Source organism: Xiphophorus hellerii, chromosome 8, assembly GCF_003331165.1.
Source record: "Xiphophorus hellerii strain 12219 chromosome 8, Xiphophorus_hellerii-4.1, whole genome shotgun sequence".
Taxonomy (NCBI): domain Eukaryota; kingdom Metazoa; phylum Chordata; class Actinopteri; order Cyprinodontiformes; family Poeciliidae; genus Xiphophorus; species Xiphophorus hellerii.
In genome coordinates, this window is record NC_045679.1 from 4,652,612 (window position 1) to 4,678,164 (window position 25,553).

General features: G+C 39.8%; 2 long non-coding RNA genes and 1 pseudogene across 2 annotated transcripts; all 3 read left to right on the forward strand.

The window, feature by feature from the left end:
- LOC116724903 (NACHT, LRR and PYD domains-containing protein 3-like) overlaps window positions 1–25,553 on the forward strand; it is a 139,601-nt pseudogene that overhangs the window by 94,921 nt on the left and 19,127 nt on the right.
- On the forward strand, window positions 1,961–4,359 carry LOC116724619 (uncharacterized). Its single transcript, XR_004340170.1, has 3 exons — window positions 1,961–2,062; window positions 3,550–3,637; window positions 4,306–4,359. It is a non-coding gene; the product is annotated as an uncharacterized LOC116724619 (long non-coding RNA).
- LOC116724644 (uncharacterized) lies at window positions 6,504–10,157 on the forward strand. The gene is made up of 3 exons (XR_004340200.1): window positions 6,504–7,581; window positions 8,721–9,951; window positions 10,113–10,157. It is a non-coding gene; the product is annotated as an uncharacterized LOC116724644 (long non-coding RNA).

The following is a 25,553-nucleotide window of genomic DNA, read 5'->3' on the forward strand; positions in this document are numbered from 1 at the left end:
CACACAGCCCAGAACACACAGAGATAAAACCAGCTGACCAAATGTGCTGTAGCTAAAGTGGAAGACTTCTCATGTCAGGCCGTAGCAGCACCGGTACTGTGGGTCCAATCAGCTGATTGTTTCAGCTACAGGCTGAACTTTATGTGCTGCTGTGAACAGTACCACATATTGCTACTGTATGTGCACACACGCACACACACACACACACACACACACACACACACACACACACACACACACACCCACACACACACACACACACACACCCGCACACACACACACACACACACACACACACACACACAGATACACTGAGCACCAGAGCCATCGATCCTCCCCTTTGTGGCCTTTGTCTGTTTGTCAGTGTCTCCTCATCTTATGCCAACTGTTAGACTCTACATAGCAGTAAATGTTTATTGTTGATCCCTTTTAATTGCATTCTTCCTAAACTTCATGGAGGTTGGAAGGAGTTTTTGAAAGCAAAGTGTCACAAAGTTGGTGAGCAAATGTCCTGACCATCCTGAGGGGCTTTTACCGCCTCACACAGATGGCATGTTGAGCAGGGCTGGGGTCACTGATTCACTCTGTGTATCAGGAAGACATTCTGTTTAAAACCAGCAGTAATTACAACATTACTAATCTATTTAAACTTCTCTAGTTTAAATAGTTTAAATGTATATGCTATATATATTATTCTTGATTATCTAACACTTATTGTTTTTTCATACTTTAATTGTATTACTCTTAAAAGTCAGAGGTTATAAGGAGTTTACCAAAACGAAATGTTGCAAAGATGGGAGTAACAGATGTCAAAGGAATGTTTATTTTTTGGGGGGGGGAGACATCTGGTCACTGGAAATTAAAAGCAATTTCAAATGTTAGTTAAACTTTAGAGTCACAGTATTCTATCAAAAGAATGGATGTTGATTTTTATCAGCTTTATGGGTTTTCTAACATCTGTCTATCTAGATTGTTCCTATATTGTTAGAATAGACAGACATCTCTCTATCTAGACAGATACAGAACCACACAGACACCCACTAGAAGGAGACACTGAGTTTCCTTCTAACCATCTATAACATTTATATAATCCAAGTGTTATAAAACCCAATATAACACTTGGATTCTATTGGCTGAGAGGTTGCTAGGCGACGGTACTTTTCTGTGTGGTTTCAGCAGCAGTAGTGTGGTGATATTAAGGACTACAGTTGAGTTTGTTCCTTTGTTTCATTTTTCAGATTATTTTCTGTTAGTTTGTAGTTTTAATAGATTCTTGTTTTTTATTTTTGTTTTGATATTTTTTATGTCATAATTGCATTAAACTATAAACTTTTGTTATTTAGTGTCAAAGGGATAAAAATAGTTAAAGATTTCCATCTGACCAGCAGCTCCTTGAAACTGATGACCTTTGACCTGCTGTGGAAGCAGAAAGGATGGACTTAGTTTTTCTCTCAATGCTTCAGCACTTTGGTTCTGATTCATTTCAATAAATTATGGTTCAATATAATGTTTACTGCTGTTGTATTGAGCTCATTTCAAGAGCTGCTGAGGAACAGATGATCTTTTATTCACATCCTGATGATTGAAATCTTAGAACTGGTTCTGGTTCTGATCTATTTTTACCATCACTGACATGTTTGGATCATTTAAAAAAGCTGCTTCTGGGTTTAATAATCAGACATCATGCAGGTTATACTTTCTCCCACCAGGGAAGATAAATTCCCCTCCATTGAAGAGTCCAGTTGGTTCCAAATTAAAACAGGTTCTGGTTCCATTAGAGCTGAACAGAACCTGGATCAGCAAAATAAAAGGAGCAAAGTCTTTGTGTTCAAACTGGGAGTTATGAGAAGAATTCATGTCTTCAGAAGTCAGCAGGTAAACATTCCTCTGACTTCCAGTCAGTCCCAGTTAAACCAGTTTGGGTTCATTTCTCCTTATAAAACTTTCAGTTTAAACTGACCTGTTCAGGTTTGGTACCAGTCTGGTTCTACTGCGGTTCTGTTGGGTCTCCGTTTGTTGTTCAGATGTTCTTCTTCAGCTGTTTGGATCATTTGAACAAACTGTAAGTTTTCTTTGTTTTCTACTTGAACTTTGTCTTCAGGATCTTTCCTGTTAGTTTCTTATTTTTCTCTCTGATGTTTGGAGAACAAAAATCTACTGACTAGAACTCAAAGTTTCATCTCTCTGCTGTTTATAATAATCCCTTAATAATCTAAGGGATTATTAGATTACTGATAAACTGGAGTCCAACAGCTCTTGATGAAGAGCTGATGTTCTTCTCTGAACAAACTACTTTATGTTTTTATTTCCTAGAGTCAAATTCTGGTCTCCACCATAAAAGTTAAACACAACAGTTTCAAAGTAAAATATTATTCTTAAAATTTGTTTAATTCAGTCAGATTATTAAATAGTTAATCTTTGATAGAGCTGGTAGTTCAATAAATATGAACTAAAATACTTCCTGTTGTTCAGGTTGAATCAGTGAATGTAAATGTTGCTCCATGTCTCCATCTAGTGGACTGATAGTAGAAGTGCAGCAGCTGATGGCAGCTTCCTCTGCCTCTCTGCTGTCTGACTGCATTCACCTGACACTGATATGAAGCAGAGAAGAAGAGCCAATCAGAGGAGGAGCAGCTGATCTTTTTCCAGCTCTAATGATGTAAAGGATGATCATAGTTTACATCATCATTATAAACTTTCTACCTTAATTTGCAGTGGAATCTGCAGACCTGATCAGATCCAATATCCCATTTTTCATGAGTCACTGGTTTCATCTGTGTCATTGTTCCAGCTGCTGAGGTCAGAATCCAGAAACCTGTAAAACCTGGAGGTTGAATGTTCAGGTTTTCTCCTCCAAACATCCAACAAGCTGCCAACCCTTGTTCTCGTTTCTTAGTTTTTATTTTTGTTTGCCACAATTCCATGAACCCGAACAATAATTGCTGTTTAGTGCTAAAGAGAAAAGGTGGTTAAAGTTGAGATTTCTATGAGATCAGCAGATGCTGACCTTTGACCTGCTGTGGAAGCAGAAAGGATGGACTTAGTTTTTCACTCAGTCTTTTGGTTCAGGCCAATTAATAATGACTCAATTTAATCTTTACTGCTGATGTATTGAGTTCATTTTAAGAGCTGCTGAGGAACAAATTATATTTTATTCATGTGCTGGTCAATGAACAGCAGAACTGGTTCTGGTTCTGGTTCTGGTCACTTAAAAAAACAACTATATGGATAATTTAAAAACACTTCATCTGTTTAATAATCAGACATCATTCAGGTTGTAGTTTTACCACCAGAGGGAGACAAATCCCCACCAATGAAGATTCCAGTTGGTTCCCAGTCAAAACAGGTTCTGGTTCCATTAGAGCTGAACAGAACCTGGATCAGCAGAATAACAGCAACAGAATGTTTGTGTTCAAACTGGGAGTCATGAGTAGATTTTATGTCTTCAGACTTCAACAGATAAACTTTCCTCTAACAGTTCTCAGTCTGACCAGTTAAACCAGTTTGGCCTCATTTCTACTCAGATTACTTTCTGTTTAAACTCACCAGTTAAGGTGTGGCGCCAGTCTGGTTCTGTTGGGTCTCAGTTTGTTGATCACATATTCTTGTTCAACTCTTTGGATCGTCTGAACAAACTGTAAGTTTTCTTTGTTTTCTACATGAATTTTGTCTTCAGAAACTTTTCTGTCTGTTTCTTGTTTTTCTCTCTGATGTTTGGAGAAAACGTTCACCTCTAATTTCAGATCAAACTTTAATCTCTGTTGTTTTAAGGTTAATCTATGTGATTATTGATGAACTAGAATCAAACATGATGAACATCTGATGTTTTTTTCTTCTTCTCTGAACAAATTGATTCATGATTTTTATTTCCTTGTATCAAACTCTGGTCTCCACCATGAACGTCGGACACAACAAGTTCGTCCTACTTCGTTTCAAAATTAAATGCTGCCAAAGTAAAATGTATTCAATTCAGTCAAATTACTAAATGGTTCATCTTTAGTGGGACATTTAATCCACTTGTAGAGTTTAATGATTAACTAACTAAAATACTTCCTGTTGTTCAGGTTGAATCGGTGAATGTAAATGTTGCTCCATGTCTCCATCTAGTGGACTGATAGTAGAAGTGCAGCAGCTGATGGCAGCTTCCTCTGCCTCTCTGCTGTCTGACTGCATTCACCTGACACTGATATGAAGCAGAGAAGAAGAGCCAATCAGAGGAGGAGCAGCTGATCTTTTTCCAGCTCTAATGATGTAAAGGATGATCAGAGTTGATGTGCAGATGAATGATGTGTGTTTCGTCTGCAGGTGAAGGTAGAAAGTGTGTGTGAGCTGATGTGAATTCAGCAGCATGGATCAGTGTGAGGACAGAGAGGAGGGAGTCCCTCCCTCTAAAACCACTCTGTGTGGGGAAGATGAGAGCCAGAGCAAAGGTCAGAGGTGAGGTCACCATCTCTAACTGTCCACAGCCCTTTTCACACAGCGTTCACTATATCAGGCCAGAACAGACGTGGTGATGAAGCTGCTGCTGCTCCTCTTTGCTGATTAAGTTTTAATCATCATGTTTCTGTCAGGATCCATCAGAGACTCAAACCAGAACCAGAACCAGAACCAGAACCCAGCTGTGTGTCCTTTACGAGTGACGAGTCAAAGAATGCGAACATTTTCTTTAAATCTCCTGGATCTCCACCATCAGAGAGGTGAGCTGTTTCTAACTGCTGTAACTGTTAAGTTTATATCTGTTATTATGACCATCCAATATTAATTTAACACACAAACACAAAAGTCAGAAGTGAGTTTAATTTCTAGATTGATATTTGGATTGTTCTCTAAATCTAAATTTAATTTATTTTCCAGACAGAGTAATGCTGAAAGAAAAAGTCTTTTATGAATTAATTTTATGATTCCAGTTTCATCTCTGTGGTTCAAACATCATCCAACATAGTGGATTATTAACCATTTCCACAGTTAAGATAAATAAATATCTCATGTGGATATATTTCAGAACCAGATGATCTCTAACGGACCATCTGGTTCTGATTGAAGCTCCATCAGATCCTCCTTGGATGGTCAGAGTGGAAATGATTCCTGGTTCTTCTCCATGTCAGAGATCAACACTAAGATCACCAAACTTCTCTCAGTCATTTCAAACCAACATTTTTGTCTCAGAAACAGATTTTTCTGCTCTTTAAACAAGGCTGGACATTATTCAGGAGGATCAATGATCAGAATCATGTCATTTACTATTTTTACCTGTAAAATTATAACCATATTAACATAGGCTATTCAGCCGCATGGTTTAGTTATTATTCACCTAGTTAAACCGTGAATCCAGATCTCATAACACATAAAGCAGATAAACTTCTAACTTTTTCTCCGCAGTGATAAAAACCACTGACTGTGGCCTCAATAACTTATAATAAATTAAATCAAACGACTTCACTGAAAATACCAGCAGTTCAGCTGCTGGGATCTGAACATGCAGCCTCACAAATTCCTCCTGGTTGCATCTGCAGAGAAATCTGCGCAAGTTCATCAGTCATTTGGATCTGTCTGCAGGGGCGCCGCCAGGAATCTTGGGCCCCATGACAAAAAATTAGATTGGGGCCCCCATGCAGCTGCTGTTAAAATGTTTTGAGTCTATTTGACCCATAAAAAGCGTCACAATTTTAAAGGCTTGCTACAGCCTTGGTTTCTTTGGTCCAATACTGAAACTAGCACAATATTTACTGCTCATGAATTTTACATGCAATAGTCCACATACAGTATGCAAGTAGGCTGCTTAAATGTTTTCTATTAGTTTTAGATACTGAAATGTCTCTCTCCACCGGCAACAGTGAAACACAATGTGCAAAATATACATAAAACAATTCAGACTTCTCAAAAAATGCTATGTAGTTGCATTTTATTCAAGCTGCAGTATATAACTTTAATAAAAAAATATGTTTTCTCCATATTTGTTAAAGTTGTCACCATGTTGTGATAGTTTGTTATGAAACAGATAATCTGTGAAAAAAAATCAATCTCCTCCACCTTCTCCCTGAACTACTACTGTTAGCTTAAGTAATGCACCGTTCTGTCCAAAAACAACCAATCAGAACCAGGAGGAGGGTCTAAGCGCTGTCAATCATCCTCATTCATTCACTGCTAAATGTGCTAATGGTGGAGAAACATCTTATCATTATAGGAAAAATGTTTTTCTGCTGTCATTGGTAGCTATGCTAACTAGACTGAGCATTCACAACAGTCTATGCTAGCTGCAGCATAGCACAGAGCGAGAGGAGGGAGGATGAGCAGCGCCACATGAGATTGTGATTGACAGCAATTAAACTCACCTGCCACGGATTGGTTGTTTCTAGATAGCACTGGGAAAAGACAGAGGAAATGGATTTTTCACAGATCATCTTTCATATCATATTGTTACAACATAATGACAGTTTTAACAAATACGTAAAAACAAATATTTTTATATAAAAGTTACATACCGCAGCTTTAATTTCACTTAGGAGAGGGAAGGTCAGGAGGGACGTGGGTTAGAGCTGCTGCTGACTGACTCATCTGTTGTTAAGTGTGATAAAATGTACAGGTACCAGTTAAATATTTAAATATCTTGGTAATTTTTGTCCTAATTCCTTAAATGTTAGTGAAATGGAGGCAAATGGTTTGTAGCTAAAACTCAATTTACAACAAATTTAGAATCTAGAAAAAATTCTTCTAGAACAGGAACATTTAGTTTTTTATTATTACTTAGGATCTGTGGAGTTCTCATTACTTTTACACATTCAGAGCACATTTAGAAAGTCCAGAGAATATTACACTGATCTAGCATCCCAGAAGTCCAGAGGATACTTACTTACACTTATTTAGCAACCCAGAACAGAGATTAGAACTTGGAACCCAGAAAAACTACCATAGCATGTGCCAACTGGTGGCAAACTGCTGTAACTATAGTTTAATGCATCTCTAAATTCAAGTAGGAGAAGTGCAGCTTAAGAGTATAGTCTACAGTCCTTAAATAAAGTAAGAAAAGGGGAGGGGGTGTAATTATTTTTATTGTCCATTCTGTCACATACATCTACACTGTGTGCACAATTAGGCAACTTTTAGTTTTGACCATATCATTTTTATGCACATTATTCAACTCCTAGCAGTAAACATGGAATGCTTATTGAATATCAGCTAATGTGTATTTGTTTAATGAGGAAGGGTGGGGCCTAAGGACACCCTATATCAGTGTTTCTCAATTCCGGTCCTAAGGCCCCCCTGCATTACATTTTTGGCCGTTTTCCCTTCTGCCACACACCTGAATTGAATCTGTGGGTGATTAACAGCCTTCTGTGGTATTTGATGGCTGCAGAAGAAGGCATGCAATCATCTGAATCAGCTGTTCTGAAATAGAGTTGATCATACTAAAACATGTAGAGCAGGGGGTCCTGAGGACTGGATTTGAGAAGAACAGCCCTATATCAAGGTGTGCATAATTGTTAGAAAGCTTCTTTTTCTCAAGCAAAATGGGCCAAAAAATAGATTTATGTTACTCTGAAAAGTCCAAAATTGTAAAAAGTCTTTCAGACGGATGCAGTAGTGATGGTGAGATGAAGCCTCATGAGGCATTGAACCACTTGAGCCAACTGGTTCGAGAAAGGGTTCATTTCTTGAGGCTTCATGTGCACACGAAACCACCTACTGGCCATGTGTATAATCACAGCCAGCTGTATCTTAACACGTGTGATGCATTGAATTTTTGTCTATTATGGCTCTTGGGAATGACTTCACAAAAGGTGTAGGACGAAATAATTTGTCTACATAAATTATGTATACACATATGTGTATAATAAAATATTGTTTGAATGTATTCTCTGTGTGTAATTATTCCCAAAATAGTAGTATCATGTGATATGGCATGTTGTGTAATAAAGTTTTTCTGTGACTCTGGCCTGGGCTTAATCAGGCAGAGGACAGTGAAAGGGCTTGTGGAACTAGGGAGGGGTAGTGAATAGGCTAGTGCTTGTGTAACTTGGATGATTTCATGCATTTTTATTAAGAAACAACAATTTCTCCACAGTTTTTGGTTTCAAACGATTTCTCTTTTTTGACACTACTTGGATGAGGTGTTATTATTGTACCCCAACTCCTTGGAGCACAATAAACACCTCACCTTTACAGAAAATAAGAAACAGTGAAAAATACAGTTCCTCATAAGCAAACCTAATGCATCTGCAAATGTTCAGTTCACCTTACCTTGTTAGGGCTTATCAAATCGAAATGTTCCCACATAGGGGAAATCCTCCTCTTTCTCGCCGGCTCCATCCTACTCCTATCCTGTCCTCGCGCTCCTAAATCTCCTATCTACCTATCTCTCTCCTAAACTCTCCAAACACCAAACTAACTGTCTCAAACTAAATAACCATTATCCAAACTCTGTTATCCAACCTATCAAAACTCTATCCACTCTCTCAACTGACCGCAACTCGCCTACAACAACCCACATTTTGAATGGAGCCTGTGGGGTTTCTAAAGCTGTCAAACCCCGCGCCAAACTCTGAGCCACTTCCTGAAGCAGTCACGTGGTACATCCGGGCAGCGAGGCTTCGGACGTCATCGTTTTCGGCTCCTCCCCTAAATGAAGCAAGCTTCAATACGCGCTTTACGGAAACGCCCCCTCCATTACTCGACACACGCCTCGAAGCCTAGGCACATCACGTAACATCACTAGGATGCAGCACTCTTGAGATTGCTCAGATATTGGGGCATTTTCACAGAATCATCAAATGTTTTGCTGCAAATAGTAAACATGGTTGCAAGAACCATGTTGAGAAAGAAAGATGTAAATTAGCTGCAACAATTTTTAGAAGAATCAGGCATGAAGCTACCAGGAAGCCATTACCTTCCAGTGCTACTATATTCCAGAACTCCAACCTTGAGCACCCAGAAGTACAAGATGTTCAGAACAAAGAGACATGGCCAAGGTAAGGAAGGCTGAAACCCGACCACTACTGAACAAGACAAATAAGTTGAAACATCAAGACGGGCCACAAAATATCTGAAGGCAGATTTTTCAAAGGTTTTATGGACTGATGATATGAGAGTGACTCTTGACGGCCCTGTAGCTGGATCAGTAATGGTCACACAGCTCCACCTTGCATCAGACACCAGCAAGGTGGAGGTAGGGTACTAATATTGGCTGGTATTATCAAACATGAGCTAGTTGGACAATTTTGGTCTGAAGATGGACTCAAAATCAACTCCCAAACCTACTGCCAGTTTTTAGAAGACAGTTTCTTCATGTAGTGGTGCAGGAATAAGTTTGCATCTTTCAAGAAGACCATGATTTTTATGCAGGACAATGCTCCATTGCATGCATCAAAGTACTCCGTTATGTGTCTAGCCAGTAAAGGCCTTAAAGATGAAAGAATAATGAGGTGGTCCCCTTCCTCACCAGACATAAACCCCATTGACAATAATTTCATATATCCATGTTTGGGTGTTGATGATGATGACCTACTGCTTCTTAGCTCCATGTCAGATTAACGGTGGACACATTTCCACAATCCACTGTGAAATACCTGGTAAAGCCAGTCTGGTCCATCAGGACTTGGTTCCTGTGTGCATTGTGAGAGCAGTTCAGCAGGGAAGGAAAGCTTCATGATGTGGTTGGTGAGATTTGCAGGAACTCAACCAAACTGAGCTGATGTGGACCATCAGAGGTTCTTCTAGTTTGTAGATCATCTTATTCTTTCTGACTTTAAATTGTGTTCATGTGATGCTCTGTTTTTCTATTAAGGACTTTTGATGTGAAATCTTGGTGATTTCATCTGTGAATACTGCTGGATGAATATTTCCTGACTTCCTAATTGCTCCTGGTTCCTCCACAGAGTGGACCAGCAGAGCTCAGAGGTTCCCAGTGGTCAGTCTGTCCAGCAGAATCAAACACAGCTGGACTCCATATTTATGGTCTGTACATGTACAAGTACTACTTTTCTATGAGTTCTGTTCAAAGTCATCTTCATGCTGCACTTTGTAGACCAGAGGACTGTCAGTCTGTCCAACATCCATCTGGTGTTTGGCTCCATGATTTCACTCTGATGTTTCCTTCATCTATTATTCTGTTCCAGCTGCTGGAGGACAACATTGTCACTTTTGTGAAGAAAGAACTGAAGAAGATCCAGAAAGCTCTGAGTCCAGATTATCCAGAACATCCAGAGAGTCAGAGAGATGATGGGGTGTTGGAAGGTGATGATGAACAGAGGAGGAGCAGCAGAGAGGCAGTGATGAAGATCACACTGAACTTCCTGAGGAGGATGAAGCAGGAGGAGCTGGCTGACCATCTGGAGAGCAGTAAGAGCATTTCTTCAGAGATTTGAAATGATAGATAAATTATACATTTGCTGAAGTGATGTAATCACATTCAAAAGATAAATTTCTTTCATATCTGATTTTTGTTATTGTGTTAATTTAGGACATTTTGCTGCAGTTTGTCAACATAAACTTAAATCTGGTCTGAAGAAGAAGTTCCAGTCTGTGTTTGAGGGGATTGCTAAAGCAGGTAGTCCAACCCTTCTGAACCAGATCTACACAGAGCTCTACATCACAGAGGGAGGGACTGGAGAGGTCAATGATGAACATGAGGTCAGACGGATTGAAACAGCATCCAGGAAACCAGACAGACCAGAAACAACAATCAGACATGAAGACATCTTTAAACTCCCACCTGGAAGAGATCAACCAATCAGAACAGTGATGACAAAGGGAGTGGCTGGCATTGGGAAAACAGTCCTAACACAGAAGTTCACTCTGGACTGGGCCGAAGACAAAGCCCACCAGAACATCCAGTTCATATTTCCATTCACTTTCAGAGAGCTGAATGTTCTGAAAGATAAACAGTTCAGTTTGGTGGAACTTGTTCATCACTTCTTTAGTGAAACCAAAGAAATCTGCAGCTTTGAACACTTCCAGGTTCTGTTCATCTTTGATGGTCTGGATGAGAGTCGACTTCCTCTGGACTTCCACAACAAGGAGATCCTGACTGATGCTACAGATTCCACCTCAGTGGACGTTCTACTGACAAACCTCATCAGGGGGAAACTGCTTCCCTCTGCTCTCCTCTGGATAACCACACGTCCTGCAGCAGCCAATCAGATCCCTCCTCAGTGTGTTGGCATGGTAACAGAGGTCAGAGGGTTCAATGACCCACAGAAGGAGGAGTACTTCAGGAAGAGATTCAGAGATAAGGAGCAGGCCAGCAAGATCATCTCCCACATGAAGACATCACGAAGCCTCCACATCATGTGCCACATCCCAGTCTTCTGCTGGATCACTGCTACAGTTCTGGAGGATGTGTTGGAGACCAGAGAGGGAGGAGAGCTGCCCAGAACCCTGACTGAGATGTATATCCACTTCCTGGTGGTTCAGACCAAAGTGAAGAAGGTCAAGTATGATGGAGGAGCTGAAACAGATCCACACTGGAGTGCAGAGAGCAGGAAGATGATCAAGTATCTGGGAAAACTGGCTTTTGATCAGCTGCAGAAAGGAAACCTGATCTTCTATGAATCAGACCTGACAGAGTGTGGCATCAATATCAGAGCAGCCTCAGTGTACTCAGGAGTGTTCACACAGATCTTTAAAGAGGAGAGAGGGCTGTACCAGGACAAGGTGTTCTGCTTCATCCATCTGAGTGTTCAGGAGTTTCTGGCTGCTCTTCATGTTCATCTGACCTTCATCAACTCTGGTGTCAACCTGATGAAAGAAACACAAAGATCTAAGAAGTCTTCATTATTTAATAAATCTGACCTAAAATCTCTCCATCAGAGAGCTGTTGACCAGGCCTTACAGAGTCCAAATGGACACCTGGACTTGTTCCTCCGCTTCCTCCTGGGACTTTCACTGCAGACCAATGAGAGACTCCTACAAGGTCTGCTGACGAAGACAGGAAGTAGCTCACAGACCAATCAGGAAACAGTTCAGTACATCAAGGAGAAGATCAATGAGAATGTGTCTGCAGAGAAAAGCATCAGTCTGTTCCACTGTCTGAATGAACTGAATGATCGTTCTCTAGTGGAGGAGATCCAACAGTCTCTGAGTTCAGGAAGTCTCTCCACAGATGAACTGTCTCCTGCTCAGTGGTCAGCTCTGTGTTTCATCTTAGTGTCATCAGGAAAAGATCTGGATGTGTTTGACCTGAAGAAATACTCTGCTTCAGAGGAGGTTCTTCTGAGGCTGCTGCCAGTGGTTAAAGCCTCCAACAAAGTTCTGTAAGGACACAGATTGTTACTGCATTTATGTTTTGACAGAAATCTGCTAATTATGAGGTAAATACATTTTCATGTTTCAGTTTATATATTGGTACATTTTTTCTTCAAAGTGTCCCACTGGTGGGGAGGAGGGAGACGTGCAAAAGTGAAACAGACTTCCTTCAGCAAAGCTGGACATATTATTGCATGTCCCAGCAGCAAAACTACTCCTCTTCATATTAAAATTGAAACTGGGTTAATTTAGTTCATTGTGGAATCTTATAATTATCTTTCCATTCTCCTTTTTGGCTGTAGTTCTAAACTTTAAGGCTGGAGGACTAACTATAGAATGAACCGATTCACAACAAACAGCAACATGAATGTGTGTAAAATAAGATAGTTCCTTCTCTGTCCAAGCAAAGTGATGATGATTTGAAAGAACATAAATTTTCATCATATGTTTAATAACAGATTTTTCTCTCTGTCTCCTCAGACTGAGTGGCTGTAACCTCTCAGAGAGAAGCTGTGAAGCTCTGTCCTCAGTTCTCAGCTCCCAGTCCTCCAGTCTCAGAGAACTGGACCTGAGTAACAACAACCTGCAGGATTCAGGAGTGAAGCTTCTCTCTGCCGGACTGAAGAGTCCAAACTGCAACCTGGAAACTCTCAGGTAAAATGTTCTCAATCCTGGTGAAACCAGATTTCTGTCCATTATATTCTATCAGTTATGATGCAAATGTTTTTCAATAGTAAAGTAAAATAATAATAGATGTCTTACTGTGAGATGGGTAACCATGCTAAGTCTCGACACAAACATGGCTGGTTTTCATTTGCTGCAGCCTGAATGAACCAAGAAAAGAGATATTTAGAAAGGTTGGGTTCAGGCTAACATTGATAGTGTAGCTCTGGATACTTGACAGGTTGCTGCATCCTGGTGCACACAAGGAGCATTATTGCAGATCCTTCCTCCCAGCAATTGTTAGACTTCCTAATCCATTGTACATGTGACTGTTGTTGATTTTTATTATCTACAGAACTGGAAACTCTCAGGTATAGAGGAACCTGCTGCAGGAGCAGAGAAGGTCTGATAGAGGAGGAAGAGGGAGAAATGTCTTTAGTCAGTCTGCTGGGAAACATTTAGTTTGAATATAAATTTGTAGTTTGACAATTAAATATTTAGTTTTGAACGATGGGATTTATAAATTAATGAATAACATGGTGAAAATATAACTTGATATTCTGAACATCCTTTTGTCTTTTATTACAGTTGAATAACTAAAATTAGTTCTGTTAAGTTTGACTCTGTAACTTTGCAAAGAACAGCCTATTAGCATATAGCACCATTTTCCACATGGTACTGAATGAACCTGGGAAACCGACCCATCTACTGGAACCACAATGACATGGTAGTCAGAGCAGCAGGGGGCCAAATATAGCTCCATGTGGAACCAAGAGGTTGGAGAGAGAAAATCAGTTTGAAACTGTTTCCTATCAGAGTTCAGTTTGTCTCTCTGTCTTCACAAACCAGGAGCATCATGGGCTGGGCGGGGCTTCCACTGATGGATCTACTGAGAAAATACAGGAAGCTGATTGGCTGATGGACAGGAAGTTAGACTGTTCAGATAAATTACATTAACAGATATTATTGGCATTGAAGAGATATGGCTGAGAGCAATTATAGATTCTAGAATAAGTGGAAATGTTTCAGTAACAGGAAGAGGATGAGCAACATGTTAAAATAATCATCTATATTCAGAGAAACAAGTAGAGGAGTTTTTTATGCAATCCATTTATAGAGCAATTTTATTCTTGTTCAAATATAATTTTTGTCAGTTGCTGCTCAGTTTTCCATCTCTGTATCCAAACAGTTAAAAAATGGAATGATGAAATTCCAGGTTTGCTCTGCTTTGATTCAAGCTGGTGTTTTCCCTCAAACCAGCTCTGATGCTGATCCTCAAACTAAGCCTGATGCTGTTCTTCAGCCGAGCCTTGATTCTCAGGCTTCATTGGACTCTTTCTGTTAAAACTGACATGGGATTAATTTAGTTCATAGAGGAATTTAATATTTCTCTTGCCAACCTACTTGTTGCCTTTAGTTCAGTCCTTCATGTCTGGAGGCCCATCTATAGACTGAACCAGTTCACAACAAAAGGCAACATAATTATATATAAAACAGTCCCTTAAATCAGTAAAGAGGAACATTGTTGAATGGAAAAAAGACACATTTTTAAGAATTGTTTAATAACAGATTTTTCTCTCTGTCTCCTCAGACTGAGTGTCTGTAACCTCTCAGAGAGAAGCTGTGAAGCTCTGTCCTCAGTTCTCAGCTCCCAGTCCTCCAGTCTCAGAGAACTGGACCTGAGTAACAACAACCTGCAGGATTCAGGAGTGAAGCTTCTCTCTGCTGGACTGAAGAGTCCAAACTGCAACCTGGAAACTCTCAGGTAACTCTGGGCACTTGACAAATTGCTGCATCTTAGGAGCAAAAAGAAACATTATTACAGATCCCAGCAGTTGCTTGGCTTTCTTATTTATTCCACATGTTACAAATCCATCCATCCATCCATCCATCCATCCATCCATCCATCCATCCATCCAGCAATCAGTTCAGACCTTGGGTTCTACCTCAATGTTCTCATATTCTCATCATGTGATGAATTGTGTGTCGGCAGCTTATCAGGCTGTTTGGTCTCAGAGGAAGGCTGTGCTTCTCTGGCCTCAGCTCTGACCTCCAACCCCTCCCATCTGAAAGAGTTGGACCTGAGCTACAATCATCCAGGAGACTCAGGAGTGAAGCTGCTGTCGGCTGGACTGAAGGATCCACACTGGAGACTGGAAGCTCTCAGGTATGGAGGAACCTGCTGCAGGAGCAGAGAAGGTCTGATAGAGGAGGAAGAGGGAGAAATGTCTTTAGTCAGTCTGCTGGGAAACATTTAGTTTGAAGCTGAATGTTTAATTTGATAATTAAATATTTAGACGCCTCATCTGGAGGCAGAGATCATTACCCAGTTTTCTGGAATATTCTCCAGACTAAGAACGGCTCACAAGGAAAATTAAAGAGTGGGATGGGTTTAATAGTTTAATAGGGACTCTGACTAAATGAATAAAAGAAGTTCAGTTAGATTTCCATGATGATCTACTGATGACAGAAAGGACTTTAAAACAATATTTGATGGAGCTCCAGACCAATCAGCCCCAAGAAGCAAAGATGAGAAGAAAAGTAACTCCATGTTGGTCAGATGGATGTTTAAAAGTTATGGGAGAGAAAAATAAAGAACTTTAGATTTTAAACAAAACTCACAACTTTCAGGATTTAATAAAATATAAATTACATAAAAAGTGAAGAAAACTATTCATGAGGCAAAGAAAGAAAGTGAGAATTTTAACAGTTTCATCCATTTAGTAGTTTGATCTCCACCAGGGGGCGACATCTGGAAAATGATCCAAAGAATGAAAGGAATCAGGAGAGAATGGAAATCCCTTGTTTTCCAGAGGAAATGAAGAATTGCAGTGAATGATGGTGAAAAAGTAGAATTTTGCTCTGTTGACTGTGGTAGAAATGAAAAAACAATAATAAGATCTTTTAGACAGATCCAAGAAAAGACTAATGTGTTTAGGTTTTCAGTAGTTGGGAAAGCTTTTGGGATTGTTCAATAAAGTTTGGGAAAAATTCCCAACGTCTTGGAAAAAGGCAGAGACCCTTCATGTTGGAAAACCAGGGAAATATCCATCCGACCAATCAGATTCCAGATCCACAGCTCTGACGTCACATTTAGGATAAATAATGGAATCGTAATAAGAGAAAGAAAAACATTTTATTGATAAAGTAGAGGGATGATATCAGCCCATCAGATGGTTTAGAAGAGGGAGAGGAAGCATCATGGGACTGCAGAGGTCCTTCACCTGATCCTGGTTGTTGGGACAAGAACTTTGTTACTGAACTTAAGGACATTTTTCATGTTTCTGTACGTAAGTAGATTTAATGGTGGGAACTTTTACTCCACTACATTTTACAGTATCTGTACTTTCTACTTCACTACATTTCTATAAAACGTTGCGTTACAAGTTACATCCAAGTCGCTTTGCGCTTTTTGATTTGTCGGTTAGTTTGAAAGTAATCAATGATTCTTTTGCCGCCTTTGCCTCCCTGATATCATGAACTGCTAGCTTTCACAAATTCACCATCAAATCTGAAAAACATATCGAGGAAAGTTAAGCTGCTAAACGCTGTCTGAGTTTTGGGTGTTAAACTGATTTAGGTTAGAGAAGTTTTATGTAATCTTACCAAGCTTCTAGTTTAAATCGACTGCAATAAATAAAACAATTAAATAGTTGTAAGCAGCTGAACTGGCAGTAACATTGATTACTGCGGTCGGGGCGCATGGAGCGCAGCGTCTCCTGCCATGAATGTCCCAGTAACGTTAAACTCCTCCACATCCTGGTTACTGAATTAATGTGAATAATCTCCATCTCATATTTACATTTACAGTCATATTAATAAATTAGAATATTGGTTCCCATGAGGCTCATTTGTCAGGTTTTAAAACAACTTCAGCAGATATTAAACATATTTTTCATGCTTTCTTACTTTTACTCAAGTAAAAATGTTAATGTGGTTCTTTTACTAGAGAACATTTTTGTCTGTTTATTTGTACTTTTACTTCAGTACATTGTTTGAGTTCTTTCTCCACCTCTGGTGAACAGCCAGTAGGTGGCGCTAGAGTCAGGAGGAGGCAGCCTGGAGAAAAGGCTGTTCCTCCCTGATCTGTTTCCAAGCAGTCAGAGTGTAGAAGTTGAGAGCTGGAGAAGTTTCCTCCTGTTGCTGCAGCAGCAGAGATGTTCTGCTTCATGGACTAAATCAGGTTGGAAAGAGGAGAGATCTTTACTGAGCTGCTGGATAAAAGCTTCTGAAACATTTCAACTCTTCATTTCAACATTTCATCCCAGCGCTGCGTGTCCCGAGGCCGAAACATCGTCAGTGACCCCTCACACCCCCACCATGGACTGTTCTCCCTGCTGCCCTCTGGAAAGAGGTTCCGCAGCGTCCTGTGCAGGTCCACCAGGTTCCGAAACAGCTTTTTCCCACTTGCCATCAGACTGCTGAACTCTTAACTGGACTGCACTCAAAAACTGGTCTCCACTTTATACCTTGCACATGTACAGAGCTAAATAACTTCTATTTTACTGTCAGTCCTGCACTTTATATTTTATATTTAGATTTATATTCATATTTTATACTGTATTTTATTTTATTCTGGAGTAACCTCACAACATTGGAACCTCAAAACACTGTCCTGAGCCGTATGCAATGAAATTTCGTTCTGTATACTACCTGTGCATGCAAAATGACAATAAAGTCAGTCTAAGTCTAAGTCTTTCTGGAAACTAATGAGACATAAAAACAATGGATGTTTTTACCATCCAGACCTTTAGAACCAGTTCAGGTCAATAATTCAGTTTTTTCTGTGGAAGATGAATAGATTTGATGTGAAATGATGAAATTCTTCATTTCTATCTGATGTTCCAGCAGATCTGTAGAAAATGGAGCTGCAGCTCTCAGATATTTCAGTCGTCATGTTTTCTATCAATGAATCCACTGATTAAAGCAGGAATCTCATCTCCATGTTATCCTCCAGAGGTTCCCAAGGTTTGTTCCTGGAAGCTGCTGCTGGTTCCTCCAATCCAGGCTCCGCCCCCTTTAGAGGAAATCTGTCCATATATGGCGCTAAGAGTCACCTTGATGCTGCAAAGCTTTGTTCAGGGATGAGATGTCAGGATGTTAGTGTCAGTCTGTTCCAGGCTTTAGTTGTTCTCCTCATGAGGAGCTGAAGTCTCTGACAGGAACGTAGAGCTGAACAGGAGAAGAACTTGAAGCTTCTTCTTGGCCTCTGATTGCAACAGCAGGACAATCCAACATTTTAGTCTGACTTCATCTGGAAATATTTCTTTGACCCTGAATCAGTTTGAAGGCAGGCCAGCTCCTCATCAGAGCTGAGATCTTCTCTGTCCTCCATGCTGGAAATGTACAAGTCCAGCAGCTCCTGATCAGTGACATCAGAGAGTGACATCATCAGTAGAACGATGATGTCATTTCCCTCTCAGAGCAGCTTGGAAATCTGAGAGGAAAGATGCAAACAAAGACTCTCTGGACTGTTGGATCTGCTGGTTCTGGTTCCAGATGCTCCTTGGACACTTTCACAAGCCATTACTGCAGCTGCTGGATTCAGGATGCTGCTTCTTCTTCTTGGTCTCATTGTAAATGTGTGCAGCAGCGCCACCTGGTGGTGTTGGTTGGTAGAGGAAGTGCTGAAAGGTTGGAGGTGTTTGTCAGAGGTGTGTGATGATGGAAGCCTCTCCCTGGTTTGTGAGTCTGAGCTCAGAGATCAAATCTTTGATTCTTGTTGAACTCTTTGTTGAATGTGATGCAGCTTCTCCTTTTTAATGTTTGTATTTCTGGATATTACAGTGAGGCCACAGCAGGTTTTCAGCAGCAGGGCTGTTTAGTGTTTCATTCCTTCATCTGTGTGTGGGAGTGTGGATGGAACAGGTATCCAGGTGTTGTGTCAGAGTTTAGATTGATTGTATTTTAATGCTGATTATTAAATCAGGTTGAGCTTCCAGAAATGTTTCCTTAGTTTCCTGATGTCCTTTTAGGCTTCAGTGATTTTCTTCAGGTTGTTACTGAGGGATTTCCTTTCTCCTCTCTGTTGGAGCTTTTCCTGTGTTTGGAGAAATGAGTTGTGCTGCAGCAGCACCAACTGTCCTTCCTACATCCACTGCAGTTTGCAATCCAAATGTTGGACTGTTCCTGTCTCAGTGGAGGACAATGTGTGTCTGAGAGACATGTAATGTCCATGTTTGCTGCTGAAAGAGACTGATGGTCTGACCCCCCTCCTCCTTTCAGGGTGGAGCCTGCTGGAGGCCGATTCTTGACACCAGGTCTGAGGAAGTGTAAGTGTGTTTTTCATCTGATTCATGACAACAAAGCAGCTCACATTCAACCATCTTCAAACTGTCACATCACTCATTCAGGAGTCATCATCAAAGTGTCAATAAATGATCAATAACTGCAGCTGGATTGTGTTTGTTCTCTCCATCAGATTCCTGTCAACTCACCATCGACACAAACACAGTGAGCAGAGAGATAAAACTGTCTGAAGACAACAGGAAGGTGATACATGTGGAGGAGCTTCAGTCATATCCTGATCATCCAGACAGATTTGATTACTGGCCTCAGCTGCTGTGTAGAACTGGTCTGACTGGTCGCTCTTACTGGGAGGTCGAGTGGAGAGGAGGAGTTTATATATCAGTGAGTTACAGAAGAATCAGGAGGAAAAAAAACAGTGGAGACTGTTTGTTTGGAGGGAATGATCATTCCTGGAGTCTGAGCTGCTCTGAAGGTGGTTACTCTGTCTGGCACAATAACAGAGAAACTCGTCTCTCCTCCTCCTCTGTCTCTAACAGAGTAGCAGTGTATGTGGACTGTCCTGCTGGCATTCTGTCCTTCTACAGAGTTTCCTCTGACTCACTGATCCTCCTCCACACCTTCAACACCACATTCACTGAACCTCTGATTCCTGGATTTAGGTTCTGGTTCAGTTCTGGTTCCTCAGTATTTCTGTGCTGAGTTGAGTCTAAAGATTTTCCTCCTGTCAGAGAAACTCTCTCACTGTTGAACAGATAGTTCAGTCTCTACAATCTATTTCTTGGTGAAACAATTCTGATTGAGTCCTTGGAAACTTTTTCTTCTTCCAGTCCTTTAAATATGGAAGCTGGGATTATTCCAGGATTATTCCAGGATTATTCCAGGATCCTCATGTTTTTCTGTCTGTTTCCAGTCAAAGCTTCACACTGAATATCAAGATGTTGTTTCTCTTATTTTTTCCTTTCATCCATCAGATTTCATTGAAATGTTGATCAGTTTTTCTCAATCACTGATCATTTTCTGTTTCTATCGGCTCCTATTTTTCTCAACATGTCAGATTTGAATATTAAATCTTCCTTTTGTAAATTTGCTGCAGTTTTTCTTCATGTGTTTTAAATAAAAATATTTTTCTTCTGCATTTGGTTCATTTGCTGCTCATTCTGTTCTTTTCCTGTTCAAATTTAAATATTTGCATTAAAAAGATTTTTTCATCAACTCTGCCTTTCAGAAAGTCCTGATTTAAAGTAAAACATTCCCATCCCATGAAGGTCAGAGGTCAAAGCTTTGAAGCCTAAAGTGGGAAAATCTTCATATTTTCTGTTTCATTCAGAACTTCTACCTGAAACTCAGAACCTGCAGAACATTTTTCTCTTTGGAGGAAAAATCCCAGGAACTGGAAGGTCAGAGCAGAATGAAAACTGGAGATCAGTGTTGGACAGAAAAGGTCTGATCGCTGCATATCTGCTATATTTTACATTTAAATGTGATAACAAAAAGTAAACCTGTTTTTAGTGAATAAACCAACATGGATATGACCCGCCACAGCGCCAACGTGGGCCACACCTGATTCAACCCAAACCGGAAAATAAAGGATTTAACTGGAAAAAGCAAAACCCAGTAAAATCAGCAGCTGGTTGTGATTAAAATGCAGTTTGTTGCAGAGGTTCAAACTTCCTGATGGTGACCTCTCCTCCGTCCCTCACCTTGTCTGGCCGGTTTTAATCCTCACTGCAGTGTTAGACTGGAGCTCATCTCTCAGATTAACCAGATTAACACTGAGCTGCAACAGGAACCAAATGTCTCTCCTCCAACTTATTTCACTGATTAATAACAAGGTTGGATAAAAACATTGAGCTGAGCTTCTCATTCCTTAAAGAGTCATGAAGAAAGACTCACCCTGGAACTGCAGAAAAGAAGTTAGAAAGTTTAAAAATAGATGGAAAAACTTTGTAAATATATTCTAACAAGTGATTTAATTCTCTGTTTTTGTATCTTTTAATGTATAAAACTGTATAAAAAAGGTGTAAATGGTTAAAAATCTTCAGAATGAGCCAATTTTTAACCTGATTAATCATCACAATAATTCTTTGTTGGACCATCGGTACTGAGGAGGAAACTTTAAAACAGTTTTAATGTAACTTTCTCTATGTCCTAACATGAGATAATCTGAGAGAACAAATGGAGTTCCTCTGCCTCCTCCCTGTGTTCTGCTGAATTACTCTACTGGGTCAGAAACAAGCCATCAGAACCAGAACAATTAGCCATGAGCCTGCAAGTATTGGACATGTTTTTGTCTAAATGAGGTGATTTTATGGCTCCATTTTGCCAGATCACATAGTAGCATTTCTACCTAAAGCCAAACATTAACAGCCAATCCATGTGATCGGTATCTGTGATCGGCAGTGATCGGACCTCATGGTGATCAGAACCGGCAGGAAAAACCCTGATGGGAGCGTCTCTACCCAGGAGTAATATGATGGTTTAGAAGTTCATTGAAATCTTTTCCGTTTTGAAAGAAGCTCACATTTGGGGAACTTGTAAATGATTACATTATTTATCATACTTGGTTCTGCTTAAAATAATTCAATTCAACTGAATTATTCTATTGTCATTATTGTTCTTACATTTGGGAGACTGAACATTTCTGTTTTTATTAAGTTTTTAAAATAAAACTTTAAAAAGTTCAGAAAATAAAATCAATCTACTGAACATTCTGATTTTATGAGGATCTGTTTGAAATGTTTGTTACAAAGTTGATTACTGCATTAATTTTGATGTGAATTAAATTGGTGTGTTTAATTTGTGTTTTTTGTAATGTACTGTTACTGGATGTAATACTATTTTTATTTTTTAAAGGATTTTGACCCGTTTACTGGCCGACATTTATTCTATAAATCATTTGGTGACCAATTAAAAAGTAAATATATTGAACTAAAAATGGAATATCTAATTTCTGGAGCAGAAATATTAATCACTAATACAGTTTCCTCAAGTGACTGGAGTTTATTTATTTTTAACACAGTTTGATGAAATGGTGAAGAAAAATATAAGACAATTATAAATGGAACTCGTTCATTTTTGGGGAAAAACTGTCATAATTGTCAGAAAAATACAAAGAAAATTAAAAACTTTGTTTTTAAACACCTTCAGTAAAATTAAACTTATAAAAAATGTTTAATAAATCATGGAAAATACTTTATTTTAAGATAAATCACGGTCGCACCACATGACATTTTTTAGGACCACAGCCGAATCATATTGATAAAAAACCTCTGAAAACGTCTCCTTTTAATTTTTAATTATAATTTCTGTGTGCACAACATTTCAAATGTTCTAATAATTGCAATGGATAAACATATTTTTAAATGTTTAATTTCCCCTGATGGAAATCCTGATACGTCAACGACCCTGAAACAGACGTTCCTCCAAAATCTCAGTGATTTCCTTTTCTTTCAGTCTTGCATCCACATCAGCAGAAAGAGGTTTTGAAAGCACTGAAATATCATCAGTAGCAATAATTTCAGCATTTAAAAGCTCAAATCTGACTTCATCTAGTTGAGTATCAAGTCCTTGAATGGGAGGTTTTAGACTCCTGGGTAGTTTGAGCAGTGAATGTAACAAACAGCCATTGATAGAAAAAGCTGCTGTTCCTGTAAATGAAGTCAACATGACAGTTTGATTTGATATGTCAGCCTCCTCTCCATCAGTAGAAGAGGCTACTGATGGATCTGATGATCCAGAGCAGTGCTTGCTTCAGAGTCAATACATTTAATCAGGTGGGATTTTCCACTTCCTGCTCCACCGTTGACATAGAAGTAAAATGGATGAGGGTTCAAAGCACAGAAACACTGAATACACCAGTCTCTTACTGCACAGAACACACAGGCCTGGTTCTGGTTCTGGTTCAGGTTCTGATAAATTGTGCGTAACACAGCTGGATCAATTGAAGGCTGTTCCCTGATGACTCTGACTTCTGTTCCAGCATCAGACTGATGACTGTAGTCGGGGGCAATATCCTGTTCTTTGTCCTCATCAGAATATCTCTCAGATTCTCATCACACTGTAATCTTACAGCTTCAGATTCAGGAGCAAGAATCCACCATTCATCAATCACATTGTCTCTGTTTTGTTCTCCTTCTTCCACTGCACTCTGAATCTCCTCACAAAAGTTTCTCATATTTGTCTGTCTGTCTTAATGCTTTTCACAGACTCAATGTCCTCAGAACAAGGAAGTTGTATGCAGCCAGAATAGTAGAAGAACTGATAGGTTTGGGACCATCATAATGTTGAAATAATAATAGTGCTGACTGAATACCAAAATGAATTAGCGGCATTTTAATGCTGGCTGAAAAAAAGAGCCAAACAGACAAGAAGGTGAAATCAGTGACAAACAGGTCTCCACATCAGAGAGATGGATTACGGCACTCTTCCTCTTCCTCCTCCTCCTCCTCGCCGCGCCCCATCCTCATCCTCCACCACCTCAACTGAGTTCGGATGGGTCGGTTCAGATGGTCTCTGAAGATCAGACACCAGAACAGAGGCGGATCAGAACCAAACCTAGCAGCTCTGCTGAAGCTCAGGAGAACTCTGAGTCCAGATGTGGACCCTGGTCTCCTCCAGAACCTCCTCTGTTCTGCTGTGGAGGAACTGTGTGGCTTCAGTTCTGCAGCAGGACCTTCTCAGCTGCAGCAGAAGAAGAAAGGACTTCCTGTGTTCAGGTTGGATAGAAACCTGGATATTTTTCTAGCTTGTGGCTCTGCTTCCAGCGTAGATGTTCTCCAGGGTTCTGATCTGGATCTAGTGGACTGTAGAGCTCATCAGGTTTCCTCTCATCCACTTTGAGATCTTCAGCCTCCTTTAGATTCAACCTGAAGCTTCTTCTGACGGAGCTGCAGCTAATATTTAGCATGATGTTTATTATTCTAGCCTCAGTGTTCTGTTCTTCATGTGACTCCACTGAATCCAACTCTGATGTCGTCCACTTCAGAAGTGATGAAGATCCATTTTTCTTTCTCTTCCTGCTCATTTCTTTCCAAAGCTCCCATTTTTTCCAGGAGGATCTTCAATGTTCTCCAGCTCTCTTTAGATGATGAAGGAACTCAGACTGACTCCACCCGGCTGGTGCTGCAGGTGAGCAGAAACAAACAAACCCTAAAGTCGTCCCTGCAGACCAGCTTTAGATTTGGATCAACTGAACTTCAAGCTTCAGTAACGTCTCAGTTAAAGTTTGTTTTCCAGATCTGAGGTCAGAAAGTTCTGGTTTCCATCATGTCCCAGTTCTTAGTTCTGCTTTTTTCTGCTTCTTTTTCTAATCCAACCTGTTATTGATTCTGATCTAACGGACACGTCGCGCTTTAAGAAGTAAACCTGGATTAACTGGTGACGCTTTCAGAATCTCAGTTTGAGTGAAGATTTTAACCCGTTTCTGATGTAAAAGTACATGAGAATATTTTTTTCAGCGTTGTCTCTTATGGTTGATGAAAAGAATAAAGATATTTATGATTATGAGAAAAAATATCAACATTAGAGAAGAAATGACACTGCCACATAGATCTGCTGTAGCCATTGTCTTCTGTAAATGAACTAGGAAATAAACTATAACATGTTACAAAAACAGTGTTTAAAAAGATTTCGCTATAGTTTCTGTAGATATCTAATTGAAATATCATCCAATATGAGGGAGAGGTGAAAAACAACAGTCAGTCGAGCTTTTTAAACACTTTATTTTAAATCTCATGGCTCTAAAACATTTATGTCGGCTTTCAGGCATTAATCTTTGCTTTGAGATCTGTTTATGGCATCTTGAGATCTTCCTTTGACGAGTTTCAGCCTCCGATGAAACACACAAATCAGGACAAGTTCTGTGTAATTTACCTGTTTTTTTTTGATTTTGCAGATTAATGTAAAAAAAAAAATAAGGTAACATACCATGTTAGACCAATAAAAGTTTTTGTAATTAGCTATTCCTGAGATCTTACGGAATCGGATAGTATTTTTGCAAAAATTTGTAGGTTTTTACCTACAAATTAAAAAACTATTTTTAAAAAAATAGTTTTTAAAAACTATTTAAAAAATAGTTCTCTATCGCCGGGCTGCACAATGGCGCAGTTGGTAGCACTGCTGCCTTGCAAGAAGGTCCTGGGTTCGATTCCTGGCCCTGTGCATGCGTGGGTTCTCTCCGGCTTCCCCCCACAGTCCAAAAACATGACTGTCAGGTTAATTGGTCTTTCTAAATTCTTCCTAGGTGTGAGTGTGTGTGTCCTGTATGTCTCTGTGTTGCCCTGCGACAGACTGGCGACCTGTCCAGGGTGAACCCTGCCTCTCGCCCGGAACGTAGCTGGAGATAGACACTAACAACCCTCCCGACAAAGGGTGAACAGAAATGGATGGATGGATGGGTTCTC